The following is a 22,061-nucleotide window of genomic DNA, read 5'->3' as shown; positions in this document are numbered from 1 at the left end:
GAGGACCCGATGGGAGATCTGCACAAACACTCCATACCGTGGGCCAATCACAAGCCACGGTGGTCCCAGGCATTTAGGACACTCCAGACTCTCTGGCACCCAGGATGTGTATAGGGAACAGACATCCCAGCCCACATCCTGGAGGCACACACACAAGGCATGCAGAAGCCTGCAAAAGCTTTGGGTTTCACGGGAAAGTGCATGACCAAATAAGGACTGACCCGGGTCGGCTCGACCTGGGGAAGGTGAAGGGGCAAGATAGCCAAAGGACAGGACAAAGAACCACGTGGCATGGCCATTTTGGAGCCAGGCCACCTATTTGTGTCAAACGCGTTAAGCGCAGATAATATGGCCAAAAAAGGGTTCAAAACATAAGATAAACAATAGCTGCCACCAGTCCTGTCCGTGACACACCTGCACAGTTCATAATAAATCCAGTGAGAGTTTCTAGGGCCTTTGGAAAGACTAGAGACCCAAGAGTGCGGTAAAGTAAGTTACATTGCACTCTTGTTACATGTTGCACAAAAGCTGCAACATGAGGAAAGGACTAAGGGAAACAAAGTCTCCCAGTACTGACTGTCTTAAGGGCATGTCAGTTTCCCCATAAGAATTGAGCGAAAGCCCAGGGGAGTGCGGCAGAATGCTGAGCTTCTCTGGCTAAGTTTAGATCAGGGTGTAAAACAGCAGCAACAAGTTTGGGGGTTGTCACATGGAGGGAAAATTACATTCAAATATGAAATCTTTCCTAACAATCGTCATGAAACCAGAAATAAAGAATTGGTCCAGTTGGATTTTCCTCCAGTAAAATAATAAACTACTACTAATTCATGCTTTTTCCCTCTGAATCTGAAACTTCCTTTCACTGCAAGCTATTCTCTTTTTTTCCATCAGGATTTGAAGATCCTAGCTTTTCCTATGTAAAGCTTTTTCATTAGCCTATATATGGATTGGTGTTGTGGTTAATTGTTGGTTTTAATGTTTTAACTGAATGTTCTAGGTCTGCTGTACAGCACTCCGTTCTCCTTTGGCCACGTTTGCGCCTTATCAAATTAATGCATATATTAATGTATAAGTTCAGCTAGGGCGTGTGGCAAGTCAGACATAAGTGACTGATAAGACATGGTTAAATATGTTTTATTAAAGAAAAGAAGTCCTCACCTATCTACAGCTGCAATGATGGATTTCCCCAACTTCAAATAAAATAAACGGGTGCTCGTCAGGATGTCTCACAAAAACTCAGTCCTTTTTCTAAAACCTAATAAATCTATTCGGGGGGGCGTGGCAAACAGCCATGTGAGGAAGACCTTCTTCGGAGCTCCTGCGGATCAAGACTGTGAAACGTCCTGCTACTTAGTCCAGTCAAGCTTAAAAAGACTGAAACCGTGTGTAATGCTGCAATACACACTTGAGAAGCTGTGGAGCGAAGGAGAGACCGTGGATTGCTGCCTGGAGACACTTGCATTTAGTCTTTAGACCGCAGCGGTGTCTGAAGAACAAAGGAAAATGGCGACGGGTGCGCAAGGTGCACTGTGACAAGATGGCCGAGTTAGTTAGCGAAGGACAGCCTGCAGCGTGGCTGGCGGAGATGGGCTGCTGCAGGATTGGAGTGCCCAGCTGACTTATTTGGAGCTGCGGAAGACAACAGCTACCAGCTGCCACACAGAGGAGCACACTGGCAGACCGGGGCACGCAATTGGTGCCGTGACTTAAAAGTCTGAGGCAGCCGCCACGTTGGTGGCGCTGCGGATACTGCAACGGAACAGGGAGAAGCAAGCAACACGCTCCGAACAGCCTGCAAGAGGCTGGCGGGGAGGAGTGTGGATGTCAGACCACAGGTGGTCTGCTGCCGGTGCCTCAGGGCGGGCCACCAAACAAAGAGCAGAGGAGCTTCCCCCTCCCATACCGACCAGGATCAAGAGCAGCACCGGAGCTGGGGGTAAGGAGGGGGGGCCAGTGTGAGACTTTATACTATAGAGTAGCAAACGTGGGCAAGCCCACCACCCTCGCTCCAATACATATTGCAAGGGAGCAACACTGGAGGTGGCCGGACATTGCCGGGGTTGGGGGGGGGGGCAATAAAACTTAATACAAGAGGTGAACCGGGACACCCCTCGCCGCCCTCAATCCTATAGACATTGTTAAGATTGATGTCAGAAGCGTCGGGGCAACATTAAGCCAAACAGACCCACCAACGAAGGCGGAGAGATCCTCTCGGGCAAGGCCTTATATAAACGTGAGGTATTCACTCACTCAGCACAAGTAGCGCACAATAGCGTGCAGGCACAGGACACCAGCAGAGGGCCCCACTGGGTTGATCAGGAAGCGAGGCAAGCCACGGATCCCCAGAAAACGTTCCTGCTTGTCATCAGACAAAGCAAGAAACTGGGAGGAAAGACTGCAACAGCATGTGCACTGCAACAAGAAAGCCCCCTGTGTAGCGGCTTCCCTCCCATTGCAGAGGCGCATACCAGTGAGACGGGGTGCACAGGGCCATTGTGGAAAGGCCAGACCATGGCAAAGGAGAGTCAATGAGGTAGCACTGGAGCGGCACCACAAGTAAGGTAGCTGCCAGGAGACGGGCTGTCTCAGTGCGCCGGACCGCACAGAGTTGCGTGGGAGGGCCATAGCTGCGCAGAAGAACCGGAGGAGTGGGCAAATATTGCTGCGGATGAACTGGGGAGACGGGCACTCTGTGACTGGAGATAGAGGCCCAGAGGCGGGAGACCAAACCGCAGTAAACCAGGTGGCCTAAAACGACGCATAGACTGAGGACCTTACAATTTCCCTGCATATCCTACACAGCCCGCAAAAATTGACGGACCAAGACTGGACACCGTCAGGGACTACAGAAGGCGAGCGCCTTGAGCAAGTTGATCGATGGCAGGATTGCACTGAGCCTGCACTAGAGAATTAGAGGATAAGAAGGTCATAACACATTGAGACCTCCCCAGAGTCAAAACGACAGACCCAGGACACACTGGGAAGAAGCTCCAAGAGAAAGTCTACGGCATATGACTGGGACGTTATGGATAGGAGGAGGCTGCAAGCGCAGACAGTGGGAATCGCAGGCACGACTGATAAGCGAGGAGGTATTTTGGAAAGGAGCTTGAACTGGGAGTGCGGACTCTCAAGACCCAGAGCAGAGCGAGACAGGCAGTAAGCGATGGCGACCAAAGGGAATAAAGACAAAAATTAGCAAGCCACTTTGGACGTTTTCTCTAAAAGCCTGTCAAGTCATCAGGAAACAAGCAATGGAGACAAAGGGAGGGAACAGTTGGCTCCCTCGGGAGGTATGGTGGATGAGGGGAAACAACAGATCCTGGAAGCCACTGCGGTGGTGTAAACAAAGTTGGAAGCCAATATAGATACGGTGGGCATTGACGTTGGATTGTTAACACAAGATGTTTGTGCTCTTGCTGAACGGACTGAGACAATGGAGGGTCAGGTCACGGAAAACACGGAAGCAAGCACACAAGCAGCCAAGGACAGATAGCCTGCAACAGAAGGTAAAGTTGCTAGAAGAAAGAGCAGAGGAGGCGGAAGGGTGTGCGCAGAAATAACGTGCAAATCGTTGGGCTACCGGAAGGAGCGGAAGGATCTGACCCAACCACCTACATTGAGAACATGCTGCTCCAAGAAATAGGAGCCGGTGAACTCACATAGGGGTTCACGGTTGAAAGAGCACACCGCTCCCCGGTCAGGCGTCCACCGCCAGGGGCCCTGCCAAGACCAGTGATATTACAAAGAGAAGATCCTGGCCTTCTCCAGGTCGGGAGGCATAATACAAATGGGCGTCGGCTAAGGTCTCAGTATATCCAGATTATACCTTGCAGGTCCAAAAGAGGAGAGCCCAGTACGTTGCGATGAAGGCCAGGCTTAGGAAAGCGGACCTAAAATATATGCAGATATATTATCCTGCTAAGCTGAAGGTGATAAATAATGGAAAGGCCCTCTTCTTTGAGACTCCCATGGATGCACAGGAGTGGATGGATAGCGTGCCGATCCTGAAGACAGCAGATCAAAACCAATGACCCTAAGCTAGAGGAAGACACCTGGCACGAACTGCGGCAGCAAAACCAGCATAAGAACATGTGTATATTGAAATTAGCAGTCCATATGTTATGCAGTAGTGGCAATCACTAGAAAGGAAGCCATAAAATGTGTAGAAGTTGAAGGAGCAGAAGTATGAGATACAGAAACCCGGTAGAGGGGAAACGCCTAGAGCAGACCTGCTACCCCCCCTCAACCCTTCAGAGAAGCATTTTGAGGGCTACCGTACAGGGCACCCCCGTAGGGCACCAGGAGGCTAGGCTTAGGCCAGGTTGAATGGAGCGGAAACCAGATAGTCCTTGCATGCGCGGCATAGCGGGATGAGTTATGTTTGAAGCTTGTTTGCAGTGGGGTTGGGGGGAGGGGGCAGGGTGGGAAGAAGAGAGCCTAGCATATATGACTGCACGTTGCGTCAAAGTCTTACTAATGTTGGCAACAGGTTGGAAGCTGCACTGACACTCTAGACTTTGCAATTAATGGCTGATGCAGTTAAAATCATGAACTGGAATGTCAGGGGGCTTAACAATTACGTTAAAACGCAGGAGAGTGAGCATGTACATAAAGCGGAAAAAAGTCGGGATAGCTCTATTGCAAGAAACTCAATTAGATGCAAAAAACCAGAGGAAGCTGCAGAGGGCATGGGGAGGTGTGATGGTGGGCTCTACATATTCGACATATGCGAGTGGGGTCCTCATTTGGGTGGACCCTGCTGTACCATTTAAAGTGCTGAACACAAAGACAGAACGAGGGGAGGATGGCCTTGTTGCACAGATGATGGAAAACCGGGAGATTTGCATTGTGAACACGTATGCCCCAAATAACAATGCTACTGTGTTCTTTGGGTAATTGTATGCGAGGTTTAGGCCTTACAGAGGTGGGAGGTTGCTCTGGGGAGGGGATTTCATTTGTACTGTAGATCCCATCAGAGACTGATCAGACAAGAAACACAAGCAGCCACCTCTCACCCCTGGCCAAGGTGCTAAACTTGCTGTTGGCACACTTCCACCTGAGGGATTTATGGAGAGTGGAACACGGGGAGGACAGAACATACTCTTACTACTCAGCCCCTCACAAGGTATATACACGCATAGTTTACGTGTTTTCTGGAGTGGAGCACAAACGAGGATTCTCGGAACTAGAATTCTTAGCCAGGGTACTATCGGATCACTCCCCGCTAGTGGCGAAGCAGAGAGTATCTGCACCGAGACCGCCCATCCCCACATGGAAACAGAGGTCCGAATCACTGCAAGACACAGCATTTGCCGAGCATATTAGAAAGAGCACAGTAGGATATATTACAGTAAATGAAGGAAAATTGCAGAAGGTGAGCACAGTTAGCGAGGCATATAAAGTGGTGATTAGAGGAGAAATGATAGAGTCGGTGAGATACACAAAGTTTTCAATGAACTTGAGAAAGATGAAGAGAAATTGACTCGGGCATGCATTGCACAATGGGACAGGCTAGGGAAGAATAACTATGCAAAGTATCTGGAAAGGAGCCACGCACATGGGGATAAACCCGGGTGATTACTGGCTTGGCTTTGTAGACGGAAAGACAAGAGATTCGGAATACAGACCTAGAGGAGGTGAATACAAAGGCGGGCATAAACTAGGTATTCTCTGAATATTACAAGGCATTATATGCAGACGCCCCCCAAGGCAGAGAGGAAAGGGACATACAGGATGTTCTTGACCCAATAACGTTACCCCGGCTAGACGCCCTCCAGACAGACACTGGAGGCGCCTATAACCCCAGATGAGATAATAGCCACTATTGGAACACTCCCTACCGGAAACATGCCGGGAACGGATGGGCTACAGGGTGAATTTTATAAAGCCTACAGTGATGCGTTAGCGTCATTACTGGCAAGTGTATGATGAGCCGTACAAAGACAATATCCTACTCGGGAGCATGAGCGAAGCCCCGATAGTGCTGTAACTAAAACCAGGTAAAATAGGTACAGACTGTGGATCCTACAGGCCGTTGTCACTGTTGAACCAGGATAGCAAGATACTCACAGCCATTCTGGCCAACAGACTTCGCAAGGTGATACACGTACTAATCCACCAAGACCAAACGGGGTATGTAGTGGGCAGGAGTATTTCAGAAAACCTCAGGAGACTGCACCATGTAATCTACAGCATGGAAGCTAAAGAATGTGCAGTGGCATCCTTAGATGCGTCTAAGGCATTTGACTCAGTGCATTTGGACTGGTTATATGCCACAATGACTAAGATGGGGATTGGCCCACAATACAGGAGATGGGTACGGCTGGTGTATACCAAGCCCAGGGCCAGAGTCACGACAGGTAGCACGTACTCGGAAGCATGGCAGTTGCATAACGGCACAAGGCAGGGATGCCCACTGTCCCCGATGCTGTACATCATAGCGGCTGAAACTACGATGGCATACTTGCGACAGGAATACGTAGATCTGGCCATAGAAATAGGCAGGTTGAGACATGTATCCTGGCGATGTGCTATTGTACAAAAGACCAGTAGATGAGTCTGCCATACGTTCTGGAGGTACTGAATAACTCTAAAAGGTTGACTGGCATCAAAATAAAACAGGAATAAGTCATGCAGATTTCCGCTGGCTGCTATGACAAAGAGGTCTGCTGAAGACCTGCCAGTCCTTCCCTTGCCCTGGAGTGGGTCCTCCTGCAGATATTTGGGAATAAGTATTTACCATGAACCTAAACGAGAACATGAATTGAACACAGTGAGAGCTAAACTTGGGTTGGTAAAATCTATGGAATTCTGGAGTAAGCTACCCTCGTCAGTGATGGGAAGGGCAGCGTTATTGGAAATGATTGCATTGCTGAGACTCATGCATTGCTGTGGGAATGACCCATATTACATAATGAAAGGAATACTTCTGGGATTCTGAAAAAATGTGTAGGTTCCTGTGGCAAGACGGGAGGAACAGGGGGGTCCTTGAGTACACTGCACACAGGGTGGGTTAAAGAAACCCAATTTTGAGCTGTACAACCTGGCGTGCCAGCTGCAACACGCGATGCAATGGATGGCAGATGACCCCACGACAGAAACTGTGCTGCTGCAGCCGGTCATCAAAGGTATATACATGAGAGATCTCCTCTGGATCCCTGCCAGGAAACAAGCCGGCAATCCTTATTTGGTGGAGTGGGGCACACAAATCTGGAAGAGGACCTGTAGTCTCTTGGGACTAGCGGACCCAATCTCGCCACAGATACCGATAGCGGCTCTCCTGGAAGGGAAATCAGGCAGGACAGATAAGGGCACGATAGGAATGTGCAGAGTAGCTACGTTGGGAGACCTGTGGAAGGAGGGAAGGTGGAAGACGTTTGGGGAATTGCAAGAAGCCACAGGGTTGCACGTGGGCCAGTTCCTGTTGTGTAACAAGGTAATGATAATGATGTGTTATTTATATAGCGTCTTTATCCAAAGCGTAATGAAGTCAGCGTGGGGACAGTGGCCAAACAATGACGTGGATGAGAATATAGGTAATGAGGATATTGAGCTGTTGCTTACTGTGGCGGAGGGTGGTCATGCCATTTCTAGAATTGACGACATATTGTTAGATCACACCTCGCGATCAGAACTAAAAAGTAAAGAGAATTGGGGAGGACCTTAGAAGAGAGTGAATGGAACAAGGGTAACATGGTACCACAAGAAGGTCTCCAGGAACGCCAGGCTGCAATTAATACAATTGTATCTCACACACAGCATTCCTAACACCCGCTGTCATTGCAACATTTAAAGGTGCGACCAGGCAAGAGTACCCAAGATGCAAGATAGAAAACGCTGGGCATATACATATGTTTTGGTGGATGTCCGATAGTTCAGGGAAGATAGAGCATAAGGCAGCCCAGGGTGTCATTGAGCTAGATATACAGACACCGGAGGCTTGCATGTTGGGTTGCTATAAGAGCAAAGGGAAAGACAAACCACCGAGGAAGCTCAAAAATGTGATGAACATACTGGCTAAACGTAGTATAGCCCCGAGATCGAAAGATGCGAAACAACCTAGCATAGCTGGTTGGTGGAGGGAGTTGGCTAAATGGATCAAAGCGGACACAGGAGCATGGGAGAAAGCATTGAGAGAACAGAAAACTGAAGCAAGCATAGATATCCTGCAGTGGATAGCGTTAACTATGACATTGCTTGCAAGTGAGGGAATCTAAGATGTAGTTGAGCTGGCATTGGGGGAGGGAGATGCGACATGACTGAACATACAAAATCAAACATGCTATGAAGGTCGAGTTGGGGGGGTGGTAGAACTAGATGTTAGTGATAAATATATGTGATATATGCTGATTAATTGTGGGCATTTGATGTTATAAAAAAAAGTAATAAAGACTGTTAAAAAAAATAATCTATTCAATCCCTACCACTGATTCAAAACAACAAAAGCTCAGGCTAAGTAATTTTGTCCCAACTCTAATTGCCTGCTGGTGACTGGTATTTGACCCCCCCTTCCCCCACTAATCTGTCTCATGAGGTCTCTTCCCTCAGGCGACAGCCTGTTCAAATCAAAAACTAGTATGTCTAAGTCTACTCTTAGAATAGGTTGTAGGGACTGCCAAGTAAGCCATTTTAATATTTCAAAGTGTTTGTCTCTACATTGTAGTATCTGGCTTTCAGTACTTACTCCTTTACAACAGTTTTGTTAAGTCCCGTTCCTTCGAATTCTATACTCCTGGTTCACGTCTGCTATCACAGTATGGGCTATTTGACCCTTCAGGCTGTCTGGATATAGTATAGCACTCACCTCATTGTGAGGCGTACAGACATCCGGGGGCAATCCGACATCCCAGGTCGTCCGGTTGTCTTATGGCTTTCAACCCCTCGTGGGGTATACTGCGGCTTAGCTCCTTGTGGGCTGTCTGGCCTCTCCAGCTGTATGCTTCTTTGATTGCTTTCACCCCCTTTTGGGGTATTCTCAGGATCAGCCCCTTATGTGGCACCTTAGTGCCTTTTCACCCTCCTCCCGATCCTTTCGCTCTGCTGCGTACCAGTTTTCCTCTGGTGGTACTCATTTGATGAGGCAGTTCTCCATTTGTCACGGAACCGTTACTCCAACATCTGCACAGTCAGGTCTCGTCGCCCGGTTCCTTCTACCTGCGAGTGACAGGTCTTCCATGTTGGGATATTGGGACACCAGTTTCCTGCACCAGTGGTGACTTGCTTCTCCCTTTGGTTAAGTGGTTCTCTCGCTCTGCAGCCTCTCCACCCTCCTTGACTCGGCAGCATTCAGAGGGCTCTGGATTTCCTCCGCGCACAAGGTTCTCTGAGTGGTCCTGCCTCCAGGCTCCTCCTGGAAGGGAGATCTTCCTTCCTCTACGCTCCAGCGCAGACTTCTGCGTTTCACCCTCTGGCTGACTCTCTCGCTTCTGCACGAGTTTCTGGACTTTTAACTTCCTTCTTGGAACTAGAGAGGAGATACTACTGGTCCCTTTCTTCAAAGGTGGGTGTTAACGGAGCTGGGTCAGAAACCAAGCCAGTCATCTTTAAAAAAGTACCTGCACATTATGGCCCAACCCCCATATATCCAACAAAGAATTGGGACTCTAACTTAGAGGGAGGTATGATCACTCCTTTACCCGGGGATTCTTTGGCCCTTAATAAAGGGTGGTCACCCACAGTGATATCCCACTTGCCCTGTCCCCAAGGGGGGTGTTAAGTGGAGCAGGCTCACCTCCATAGTACCAAAGGGAGTGGGACCCACTTGGGGAGAAGCGATTAATTACCTGGATTTGTCGCAGGCAGCAGGCTTGACTTCATGCCGCCCGATATACAGCCCTAACCCTTAATTCGGGGCAAGAAAAACAGACAGTGATTTTGAAAATTCTTAGTTTATCTAAAAAAATACAGTCAAGTTTAAACCAAGATAGCCTCCAGCTTGATGCCAAGGAGATCACTACAATGTTATGACTCAATTAAACCAACAATACGAACTTTCCCTGGCTACATAAATCTGACTATTGTTTTTCATGCAGAATTAACTCCGTTATATTCTATATTATATGTGATAATCCAAAAGATACTAGGCTTTTTGGATACAATCCAATATTGTTTTATCTAGGAAAAACAATTTATTGCAATGATAACGTTGCCACTTTTTTAGGCCAGACCATAGGCATTCACTGAGATAAAACAATCTCAAAACTCTGAAATTACTTGATTTTCTCCAAATATCAAGACCAGTATGGTATCGGAGAAATGCTTCCGAACATTACTAAGTACATATTCTTTCCCCTTTGCACTGCTGTACGAGTGTGGGGTTGTGAATGGGATTGGCTATGTGCAGATCACTTAAATATAGACAATGGCAAGCCTGCATATGACTCGCACATGTTTGAATTTGGAAATTAATACTCGAAGGCAGTGCTTCCGATAGGATTTTGAATTGGGAGTATTTTACTCCCCATTTCTTTTTAAAGGTGGCAGTAAAATGATTTTTTAGGGAGTAAAAAAGTAAATCGCATTACCAATGGGAGTATTTTATAAGCAAGTCAAAACGTTTCAACTGTAAAACGTGAATTATTTTCTAATATTTCTTTGCTTGTAGGCACATGGAAAGATTCAATATTACCTCGCAGCATCAGGCAGCTATAACTGTAGTTTCCTCCAGTAGAAATGTGCATAGAAGTGGCCCAGACATATCCAAGAAAGCAGAATGACAAGCTCCTATGTGTTAGATTCCTATTTTTTGGGGGATTATTTGTACTCGCTCTTTATTTTTGGGCGTTTTTGCCTATTTTTAAAGGAGCAAAAGTGGCCGATACAGGTGTCCGGACATTTCATCGACAATTGGTCGACAGGACATTTGGTCGACGAAATTTCGTCGAAAACCAAATGGTCGATTTTTTTTTAATTTATATATTTATTTTTAAGGTTGTAGTTTAGGGAAAAAAAAGGTTTTTTAGAAAAAAGGGGGCTGGGGGACCCCCCCCCCAAAAAAAAGGGTAAAAAAAATTCGACCATTTGGTTTTCGACGAAATTGGTCCGACCATTTGTCCAGTCGACCAATTTTTTTTCGATTAATGTCTGGTAACCGCCGATACACCCCCCCTTATCTGTTGGGCTGCTCAAAGGGATTGTGCATTCTTTTCCAAATACACGTATGGGCAATTAACAAGTGGGTGATACTTTCAATACATATATGTTTGCAAATGTCAATCTATGTATGCATGCACAGCTTTCAATGTGCCTGTGTGTGCAGTTGTCTAGCTAGATGTGTGCTGTTTTCAGTCAATTTGTGTATAGCTTTCAGTCTTTATGCGTTTGTGCGTATAGCTTTCAACGTTCATGTGTTTTGGACTGGAGGCGCAATATACTCCGGTAACTAATACCATGTTAAAACACCCCTGCCCTTCCAGATTACACAGGTCTGCCTGTGTATTTCAAGATAAGGGACTGCACAGGTTTAACACTTTGCACGATTGTCTATGAACAGAAGAAATTCTCCGTGTTAATCTCTGTTTTCGCAAACATTTATTACTAGAATCACATGGCTGCATATTTCCGCAAGATATCACATTAGACAATAGTGTGTTGCGACTATACTATGCGTCTGCGTGATTGTGTCGACATGAGCTAAGAATTCTATTTAAAGATGCTTTATCTCAGAAAAGCACTTTGCATTCAAGTTAGAGCAAAATGCTGCATGTTTTAAATAGCACATATGACATCTCACTTTATGTTATGTTATTTGGCATGTATATAGGGCTCTATATATCATTGGTATGACCTCAAAGCGCTGGTAGGTTGAGCACCCTCGGGGACCATAGTCCTGGTCAGTTAAGAGAGTAGGGTGTTGTAGGGTGCACCAGTTATGTGAGCAGCTGTTGTATTCGTCTGATGCTTGCTGCATCCTAGCATTAGGTGTGGTGGTATTCATGTCGGTTGGATGTGTGCAGTCTGGTTGGTGAACACCGAGACTGGGTTCTGGCTGCGTTAGGCCTGTAGGACGCCTATGTGTGCAGCTAGGCCGGTTTTTTGTGGGGTAAAGCTGTGTTTTATTAGAATGATGAGGTATTCATAGGGTAATGTTCGTATTTGAGCAGTTACGGCAAATTGACCTAGGGGTATAGCAGCATTCTAATTGTGTGATGGCGTAGAGAAGAGAGTAAGCATGGTGATATGGGATGAGAGTTTGCGTGGGGGCTATACCTAGATTTGAGAGTGCTGCAGAGTGGGAGCGACGCAAGCTAATGTCCACAATCCTAACTAGATGTGGCATTTGCGAACATTCACAATTCTGTCTGGAAGCGATGCAGGCTAATGGTTATATTAACCATATATAGAAATGGAGGCTACAGCAAGGTTCAAGAGTCATGCATAGTGGGAGAAAGGCCTAGGTGTAACATGTTTCAGAACATAATACAGTAGGTGATGTAGGTGGAATTTGCCTGGCAAGCTAGGATTTTAGGTAAAGCAGTGTAGAGTGGCAGGGCTTGCTGGAGTAGAGTAGAGTTATTGCTCTACTCCCCACCCATGTACTCAATATAAATGGGCGACACAGGACATTATACCTAAGAGCCCACTTGGTTACATTAATATTGCTCTTTAATTCCAAGCCCCTTGATCAGAACAAGCCATAGTGTTAAGTAGCCTATGTATAATGGAACAAAAACTATCCACTGGCCAGTGAAGAAAATACAAATTACAAAAGAACACTTCTAATAGCTACTCCAACTTGCAGGGCATCCCACAAGCAAGAACAATTCTTCAGATATCTAGCTCATATTCTTCGAAACTCTTAAGTGAAGAGGGAACATTTCTGAAAACATGAAAATATGCAAATTTGTGACTATTGGCCAAATATTATGTTCGTTATCGAATGTCTCTACAATATTTTCACAAGCTGGATAGGTTCTCTCCCACTACTGGTTGGTCCTCTACAGAAACCAATATGCATGGCAAATTCAATTGGAGTTAGACTTGTTTCAAAACGTATTTGCTTTTGAAGACCAATAACACTGAACAGCGTCACTAAACTGCCATAGTAAAACAAGAAAGAAATAATAAACGGACTTGCTTGTACCATAGGTAATATCATAACCAAGCACAGGGAATGGCTATTGCACTTGACTGTAGCACATGTAGGTATTTTTTTTCTTTTAAACAAGTCAATACAATTAACTCTTAAGCCCTTCAGAATGAACACCTTACAACTTGAAAAATTCTCAAAGCTTAACAGACGTGTGCTATTTCTCAGTCTTCGGCGAAGGATCACATGAAGTATGTTGCAGCAGCAACCTTTGAACACATGTCTGCTTGCAAAATGTTGCCCCTTCAGGAAGCCCAGCAAATAGTACATCTGTATCCAAAATCAGCACAAAGAAAGAAAGCCAAAGTCAAGATCATTCTGCGCACCCATAATAATGTGTTTTGACCTGCTACCTTATGATCCAGAACCTTTGTGGATTTCTGACAGGCACCGGGTGGACCAAGACATGTTTCCTTGGCCTATTTGGGACTGTCGACATGTAGGGGGTGGTCAGCTTCCAGGCGTGTGGGGGCATTCAGCAGTATTTAAAGGAAGAGACACCTGGCGTCTCAATAGGGTCATGAGTTAGGGGGACCAAGTTCTTGTTTCAGCAATCATGGACTGCTGCGTGCTGCTTTCTGTTGTGAAGTCTCAGCCAACAGGATACACAGGACCATGCTCTTCCATCTAACTTGGTCATTCTCCTTCACCTTCTCCTCCTAGCCGGCTGACGTGTGATGTCCTGCAGTTGGGGTTGCATGGAGTCACTGTGTTCAGGAGTGGGAGATTGAACACTTACAATGAGAGTGGGGTACTGGCTCTATGGCAACTAGGGCTAAATGCCTACACATGCAGGGTGCATAATCTGCACTTGTCACTAGCCACTGGCTAGCGATATTTGACACTTGGCAAGTAATAAATGGTGTGCTGTGTGTATGCATAGAATGGAGATGGCAAGTGACTTTATGGCCGGCAAGTAGCTTGCAGGTTGAATTTGTGTCACCTGCGCATGCATTGTCCCTCAACTGCAAAGACACCTCTTCATAGCTTGGCTTGGCTAGAAATGGATCATTCAAAATGTGGCTTTCCATTGGTCTTTGATTGAGGAGAGAGGGTCCAAACCCCAGAGAGACAAAAGCATCACTCTTGGCCAATGCTCTGCAAACTGAGCCGATCTATATGGTGCTACACTATTGTCTCCTTCTGCGCCCCTCCTTTTCTGAAGACAGGGAGCGGACAAAACCATAGAACACATGAGTTTATGGAATGGATGAACAGACAGAGCAGACGAGTAGTTGGCTTTTCCGATGGATGGACTGGACGCGCGTGTGCAGACTGGACGCGCGTGTGCAGACTGGACGCGCGTGTGCAGACTGGACGCGCGTGTGCAGACTGGACGCGCGTGTGCAGACTGGACGCGCGTGTGAACTAGACGATGATAATGACCGACGAATCTGTGAAGCGGACGAGTATGAGGAATCGGACGAATATGTGCAACGGACGATACCTAACATGCTTTGGAATGATATAAACACCTGAAAACATACATCATACCACACCCCACGCTTACTCTCCCCCTTACACCACCACTCATCTAGAACACAGAGATACTATGACACCATTCGGTATAACTGTTCTCATATCTACATCTCCCGCTCACTCCACATCACTCTAAGTAATCATTGCTGGTTGCACACCCCCCAGCGAGGCGTTCTCAGGCCTAACGCAGCCACACTCGCTCTGGGTAAAACCGACCAGAGCGAACACATACTCCTGACCTCTCAACCACCACACCTACAGCTAAGAAGCAGCTACCACTCGATTTCCGCACCAGCTGCACACATACCCGGTGCGCACACGCACTTTTGCTCTCCCTCTACTGACCTGAACTTCGGTTCCCAAGGGCGTTCAACCTACCAGCGCCTTCAGACCATACCAATGGTATATAAGGCGCTATATAAATGCAAAATAACATAACATCGCCCGATTTGCTTGGTGCATTTATTTCCAGTTTTCCCCAGATTCCAAATTCCTAATGATTACTCTTCTAAATTGGTTCACTGTCGGATATATACCCCCCCCAGGCCTCAAGGATCTGTCCCTTAAATGTAACCTCCATCAAGAAAAAGCTTCCTTATTGATGACATGATCGTTTATAAGAGGAAGCATCCTTTCTGGCATACGACAGGTTCTTTCTAGTCAAAGTCTACTATTGTACCCAATGGAGGGATGTTGGATTTGTATGCGTTTTGTTCATTTCTACCAACCAGTCATACTATATGTCATATGCTGCCTTCTTCTACAACACACATATTGGTCAATTTATGAACAAATATACAATTAATTGTTATTTAGAAAAGAACCTTTAATCTGTTAGTTAGGGCTCACAGATGTATAACATTTGCAACACTTTGTACACAATATACTAATTCATAGTCCTTTGTATCATTCATTTGCAAGTCTTTTTTTCAAAACTTGCTAAAACATTCTAAATTGGTCACCAAGCCTCATTTCCACACAATGTATACTCCTTCACTCTGATCCATCCATGCCACATATATACACATTCTGGAAGATTCTACCTAATCAGATTTTTACACCAAATACATTAAACGATGGCTATTTTTTCAGGGAAATACCTACCCATTCCAATATTTTGGATAAAAAAAAAAAAAGTGTCCTTTGCAAAGTAGGTTCTAATTTCTACCACAATGGTCCACACAACTTTAAGACCTTTGTCTTCTTCAGGGGATAATCATCTTTACATTCTACCGTTAAAATGTTCTTTCAATGACGGCAATATATAGGTGATTAGGCATAAGCGTCCAATTATTTATGGTACAGATGTCACATGAGCATTCCCTTGCAGTACAACATAGAGCAATTCAGAGGAGAAAGTGTCCCCTCCGCTGGGCTACTCACTTGTATGTCTAATGCAGCAGCACCTTTCCGGATTTGCATTCCTGTCTATGCCAATACATTTGGCTACTTGTTCACCTGTGTCCCAGGGTCAATAGCTCTGCACTGTAGTCCTAACTTTTGAAACACAAGCTAATGGTTTAAAATACGTTGTACAAGCAGAGATCCAAAATGGTCTTAATTTCTTTTCATAGTCACCAGTATATTAATTTCTGTGCCAAGATATCAGGCCGCCTACACCTGTTGTCAAGCACTTTAACTTTAGGGGATCACTTATTCATGATACATAAACATTAAGATATTATAAAAAGGTGCACAGCATTCACATTGTTACAGAATTCCCAAATATCACAAAATCGAAGAAAAAATTAATAGAAAAATAGAGAAACATGAAAAAACAAAAGTTAGCAAAGTATGTTAACGTTGATCCAAAAATGTCCTATAATTTTCACAGAAAGCATACCAATTCTATGACAAGACAGAGGCGAGCATTATGCTTTAATTCTTTATTACTTTGCCCACAGCAATTTAAAGAAACTTTATATATAAGAAATATATATATTGTTTTTAAACCTTGTAACATTTTGTTTCCTCCAAGGAGACCTGGAGGTGCAGTAACCAACATAAGGTTAACACGGTTTGAAAAAATGTTCGTAACACATCCAATCCTGAAAGAAAAATGTCTCTGGACTACAACTACCCATAGTCCACTGGGTCTTCTGTAGTCCTGTCTCCAGTACCTTAACCAATCCAGGCAAAGCTGCCCCTATAAGATAGCCTTGTCCCCTTCTCTACTCTTTCTTTGTTGCTGATCCCACAGAGATAAGTGCCTTTGCATAATTTTGAAAATAATTACATTGTCTAGTTATAAAGTTTACATATTTACCTCAACATGTACTCCATTGTGTTTGATGTTCGCGCGCGTATTATATTGGGTTATGATATTGTATAATAACCCCTCACGGGTATGCCGTGGAGGAGCGTCTCCACTCCACGTCTGTATTATTGTCAGGCAGGTTGCGGGAAAAATTAAGGGGAAGGGCCGGAGCCGCGAGCGAACGCACTCGCACTAGGCTCCCGGCCCCTCCCTCCTTATTCGGCGAGTGAATAAGCCGCCGGGCTCCCGCTCGGCAAAGCGAAGACCCAGCGGGACCGGCGGGCACGGATCGCGCCCCAGAAGCCTTTGCGCGTGCTCAACCGTCATTCCAGACGATTTTGGAAAACGGTGGAGCGCGCAACGAACGGAGCATTATTTCTGATAAGACTGCAGCGGACGTGGCAGACTTGCATTTAATCACAGGGACTCGCTCCAGGGAGCGCACACACGGACCTTCTCAGTGGTCCCTCCCCCATTAGGAGTTAAAACTCCACATTTTTGCACGGACAGCAAAAAGATACGTTGGTTGATGGTGAGGTCATATTACAGGGCACGCTAACTGGATAGATGTATTATATATATATATATATATATATATATATATATATATATATATAACTCACCGTAATCGTATTTCTGATGCTTGTATCTGCTTAGATTCACATGCTGTGCATAGGCCGACATCTAGTGTAAGCTGCGGAGTATTACAGTTTGTTTTTCGAAACTCGAAAATGGGCGTCGACACAGGGCGTGCCAGTAATCCCTAGTGTGACGTCCCCTGTACCCATGATCCCTCACGCGTCTAGGACCCTCAGATTGTATTTTTTCTGACATGAGGTAGCATGAGGAGTAGTGTGAGTACAGATGATCCAAGCAGATAGATAAGATAAGACTACAAGCATCCATGCGCCTTCTCTCGGAGGGGAGGAAGGGTGGGTCGCATGTGAATCTAAGCAGATACAAGCATCAGAAATACGATTACGGTGAGTAATGGATCCCTTCTGAAGCTTGTGGAATCTGCTTAGATCACATGCTGTGCATAGATTAGCGAGCAGTGTTATAAGGAGGTGGGATTTGAGAAGGGTCATGAGCAAATAAATGTCTTAGAACCGCTTGTCCCACTTGAGTATCTGTCTTGGAATGGGTGTCAATGCAGTAGTGCTGAGTAAAAGAGTGAATAGAGCTCCAAGTAGCTGCTTTGCAAATGGTGTCAAGGGGAACATTTGCAATGAAAGCCAGAGTGGCCCCAATGCCTCTTGTCGAGTGGGCTCTAGGCGTAAAAGGCAACATTTTGTCAGAGTAACACAACTGGATACAGTTGACAATCCACCTGGAGATGGCACCCTTAGAGACGCGATCTCCCTCCTTGCCTGTGGCTACGGAGACAAACAGTTGATCTGTTTTCCTAAGCGGTCTGGTCTTGTTTAAGTAGTAAAGGACCGCCCTACGCACATCTAGGGTGTGTAGTTTAACCTCCGCCGAGCTTTGTGGGTTTTGGAAGAAAGCCAGAAGCTCGATGGACTGGTTTGCATGGAATTTGGAAATAAACTTAGGTGAGAACCTAGGGTGTGTCTGTAAAACCAGCTTATCCTTATGAATAGTAAAGAAAGGATCCTGCACTGACAGAGCCTGGATTTCACTGACCCTTCTTATGGATGTAATGGCTACTAAGAAGGCAGTCTTATAGGTCAGGTGTTTGAGACTCGTTTTATGCATGGGCTCGAATGGGGGGCCCATGAGTTTAGATAGCACCACGTTCAGGTCCCATCCTGGTGGTGGGTTAGAAATAGGAGGGTGAAGTCTCTTTACTCCTTCCATGAAGGCCTTGGGCCTCTGGGAAGCATCCCCCCACACCCTGCAAACAACCTGACTGCCCCCCCCAAACACCCCTACCCCCTAGGGACAGGAGAAGCTGAACCACGTGAACAATGTAAGGAGACAGTTGTTACCGTTTGTTAAAGTTAAATTAAAATGTATGTTACATGCACAAGAAAAAGGCATAACATGGAAATATGTAACCGATGTCATTGAAAATGCCAATAAACAAATTTTAAAATAAATGAAGGCCTTAACTACTGGTACTTTCCACCACGACACCTTGTTATGGGAAGTGATGTATGCTGACAGGGCTGCCAGGTGTACCTTCAGTGAGTTAAAAACCAGCCCCGCATCCAGCAGGTGGAGCATGTAAGTAACAATAGTGGAAGGAGTGCAATCAACTGGGTTGACTTGCTTACTCTGGCACCAGATTACGAATCTTTTCCATTTGTCAAAGTAGCAATGCCTCATGTTGGGCTTCCTAGCCTCTTTTAGGTAATTTGAGATGTCCAAACTCTATGCCCTCAGGAGCCATGCTGCCAGGTTCATTGAGTTGGGTTGAGGGTGCACTGTTTGACCTTGGTGCTGGGACAATAGGTTGTACCAGCTCGGAAGTCTGATGGGTTCGCACACCGCCAGTCTGCGTAGGTGTGGGAACCATGGTTGTCTCGCCCACATGGGAGCAACCAGGACGAGCGTCATTGATTCTCTGTTCATCTTGTTGACCACCTTCCTGATTAGAGGAATTGGTGGAAAAGCATACGCAAATATCCCTGACCAGTTCATCCACAGGGCGTTCCCCTGGGAGTCTGGTTGGGGGAACCTGGATGTGAATCCTGGGCATTGTCTGTTTTCGCTTGTGGCGAATAGGTCTATAGTGGGGTCCAGATCAGGAGTGTCTGACTTTACCGAGTGTTCTAAGACTTCTCCACTCGTGTTCCTCTGGGAGGGGGGTCTCTGCTCAGAGCATCCGCTAGGGAACTGAGATCCCCTGGAACATGTTGCGATGACAGGAAGATGTTCCGTCTGAGTGCCCATATCCAGATTAACTGGGCAAGCTTGGACAGATTTGGCGAGCGAGTCCCTCCTTGTTTGTTCAGGTAGAACATGGCTGTAGTGCTGTCCGTCCGGATTTGCACTGACGTGTTTAAAAGGTAGGGTTCGAAAGCTTGAAGCTCTCTGAATACTGCCAGAAGCTCTAGAAGGTTAATGTGATTCTTGGCCACTGCGTGAGACCAGAGACCCTGAGCTGTGTGGTGGAGATGGTGAGCTCCCCACCCCGTCAGGCATGCATCGGTTGTGACTACCGCCTGTATCTCGGGTTCGTAAAAGGGTTTCCCCTTGGACAGATTCTCTCTTGTCCACCAGTGAAGGCTTTGTACCAGTGTTGGCGAAACGACCACTAGATCGTCCCACTGACCACTTGCCTGAGACCACTGTTTCGCAACCATTCCTGCATGGGACGCATGCGCAGGCGCGCGTGGTGGACCAGGTAAATACATGACGCCATCATGCCCAGCAAACGCATTGCTTTGCATACCGTTATCTGGCGACCGGACTGGTATTGCGGAATTTGCAGCAGTATATTCCGAATTCTTTCCTCTGAAGGAAAGGTAAACCCCTCTTGAGTGTCTAGGATAGCTCCTAAGAATTGTTTGGATGTGCTTGGCAATAGACTTGACTTTTTCTCGTTTATTGAGAAGCCCAATTCGAAGAGGAGTTCGATAGTCCTTTGAATGTTTGTTCTGCAAATTACTGGGGTTTCCCCCGTGATGAGCCAGTCGTCCAGGTAAGGGTACACCGGGATTGCCTCCCTGCGTAGGTGTGCTGCTGCCACCGCCAGTACCTTGGTGAATACCCTTAGGGCCAAAGCTATTCCGGAGGGCAGTACCTTGAACTGGTAGTGCCGACTGTCCACCTTGAAGCGCAAGTATTTTCTGTGCGCTGGGAACATGTAAATATGAAAATAGGCATCTTTCATGCCCAATGTTGCCATGTAATCCCCCTTTTTTTAGGAGGGGGGATTACCTCTTGGAGAGTTGTCATGCGAAACTTTTGGGGCTTGACATACTTGTTGGCAGGTCGTAAGTCCAATACTGGGCGCATTGTCAAATCTTTTTTTGGCACAAGGAAATAAGTTGAATAAATACCCTTGTTTACCTGGTGTCCCGGGACGAGTTCTATCGCGTCCTTTGCTAGCAGATTGACAATCTCTTCTAGGAGGATCTTCTGGTGTTCCAAAGAATGTATTTGTCGTGGAGGATGGTCTCCGGGACGCTCTAGTAGTTCTATACAGTACCCCTCGGATACTGTTGACAGCACCCATCTGTCTGATGTGATCCCTTCCCAAGCTTGGGTGAAGTTGGAAATGCGTCCCCCTACTGGGGTTGCGTGAGAAGGGACCCTGAACGGAGCGTCACTGTTTCGGTGGAGGCGTGCCGCCTCCTTTATTGGGGCTGCCTCTACCTCTACCACGTCCTCTTATTACCCCTGCCGTAACCCTGGGTAGACTGCTGGTTATTATTGTTCCACTGTGTACCCTGCCCCTGGGAATAGTTAGAACCTCTTGGGAATTTTGGCCGCGTGGGCGACGAAAATTGCCATTCCCTCTCTGATTAGGGGGTTTAGTGGTTAGCTGGCCTAGGGATTTGAGTGTTTCATACTCGTCCTTAGCATTCTTTAGTGCGTCCTCGAGCGCCTTACCAAACAACAGATCCGGCTCCACCGGTTTGTCCAATAGTGACGCTTGTGTTTCAGCCTTGAAACCAGACTGGCGTAGCCAAGCGTGTCTCTTAATAACAGTTCCTTCTGCTATTAATCTGTCTGCGTTATCCGCGGCATCAAAGGTTGCCTTTAAAATGCAACCGGACACGGCTCTTCCCTCCGCTGAAACTCGTGCCAATTGGCTCTTTAAGGGTTATGGTGCGGAGTCTATGAGTGCCGCAACCTCTTCCCACTGATGCCAGTTGTAGCTGGCCAACAGGGTGGTGGAGTTGGCAATCCTTGCCTGGTAGGCGGAAGTGGAGGCCACTTTCCTGCCTAACCCGTACAGTCTTTTGCTCTCCTTGTCGGGAGGAGCCTCGGATGATAAGGGTGTTCCAGCCCTCTTACGGGTGTTAGTAACAACCAGCGAGTCCGGCTTCAGATGCTCTCTTATATATAGTGGGTCTGATTGGGCCACCTTGAAAAGTTTTTCAATCCTAGGGTTCACTGCTCTGGTGAGGTTAGGATTGAGGAGTGACTGGTCTATTCTTCTTTGAATAGATTTTAGGATAGGGATGGCCTGAGCAACAGGCCTCCTCTCCCCCACTAACTCTTCTGCGAAGTCTCTTTCCTCCTGGGCACCCTGGGTGTCGATGTGGAAATGTTCGGCTGCTCGAGACAGCACTTCATTCAGGAGCGGCTGGTTGTTGACAGGAG

The 22,061-nt window shown here is 46.5% G+C and overlaps 1 protein-coding gene across 3 annotated transcripts in view; it reads right to left on the bottom strand.

The window, feature by feature from the left end:
- SLK (STE20 like kinase) overlaps positions 1 to 22,061 on the bottom strand; it is a 985,407-nt gene that overhangs the window by 842,788 nt on the left and 120,558 nt on the right. The window lies entirely within an intron of this gene.

This window comes from Ambystoma mexicanum, chromosome 8 (assembly GCF_040938575.1).
Source record: "Ambystoma mexicanum isolate Mex_15411 chromosome 8, UKY_AmexF1_1, whole genome shotgun sequence".
Taxonomy (NCBI): Eukaryota; Metazoa; Chordata; class Amphibia; order Caudata; family Ambystomatidae; genus Ambystoma; species Ambystoma mexicanum.
The sequence above is the reverse complement of the archived record's forward strand: the minus strand, read 5'-3'. Positions and strand labels throughout refer to the sequence as shown.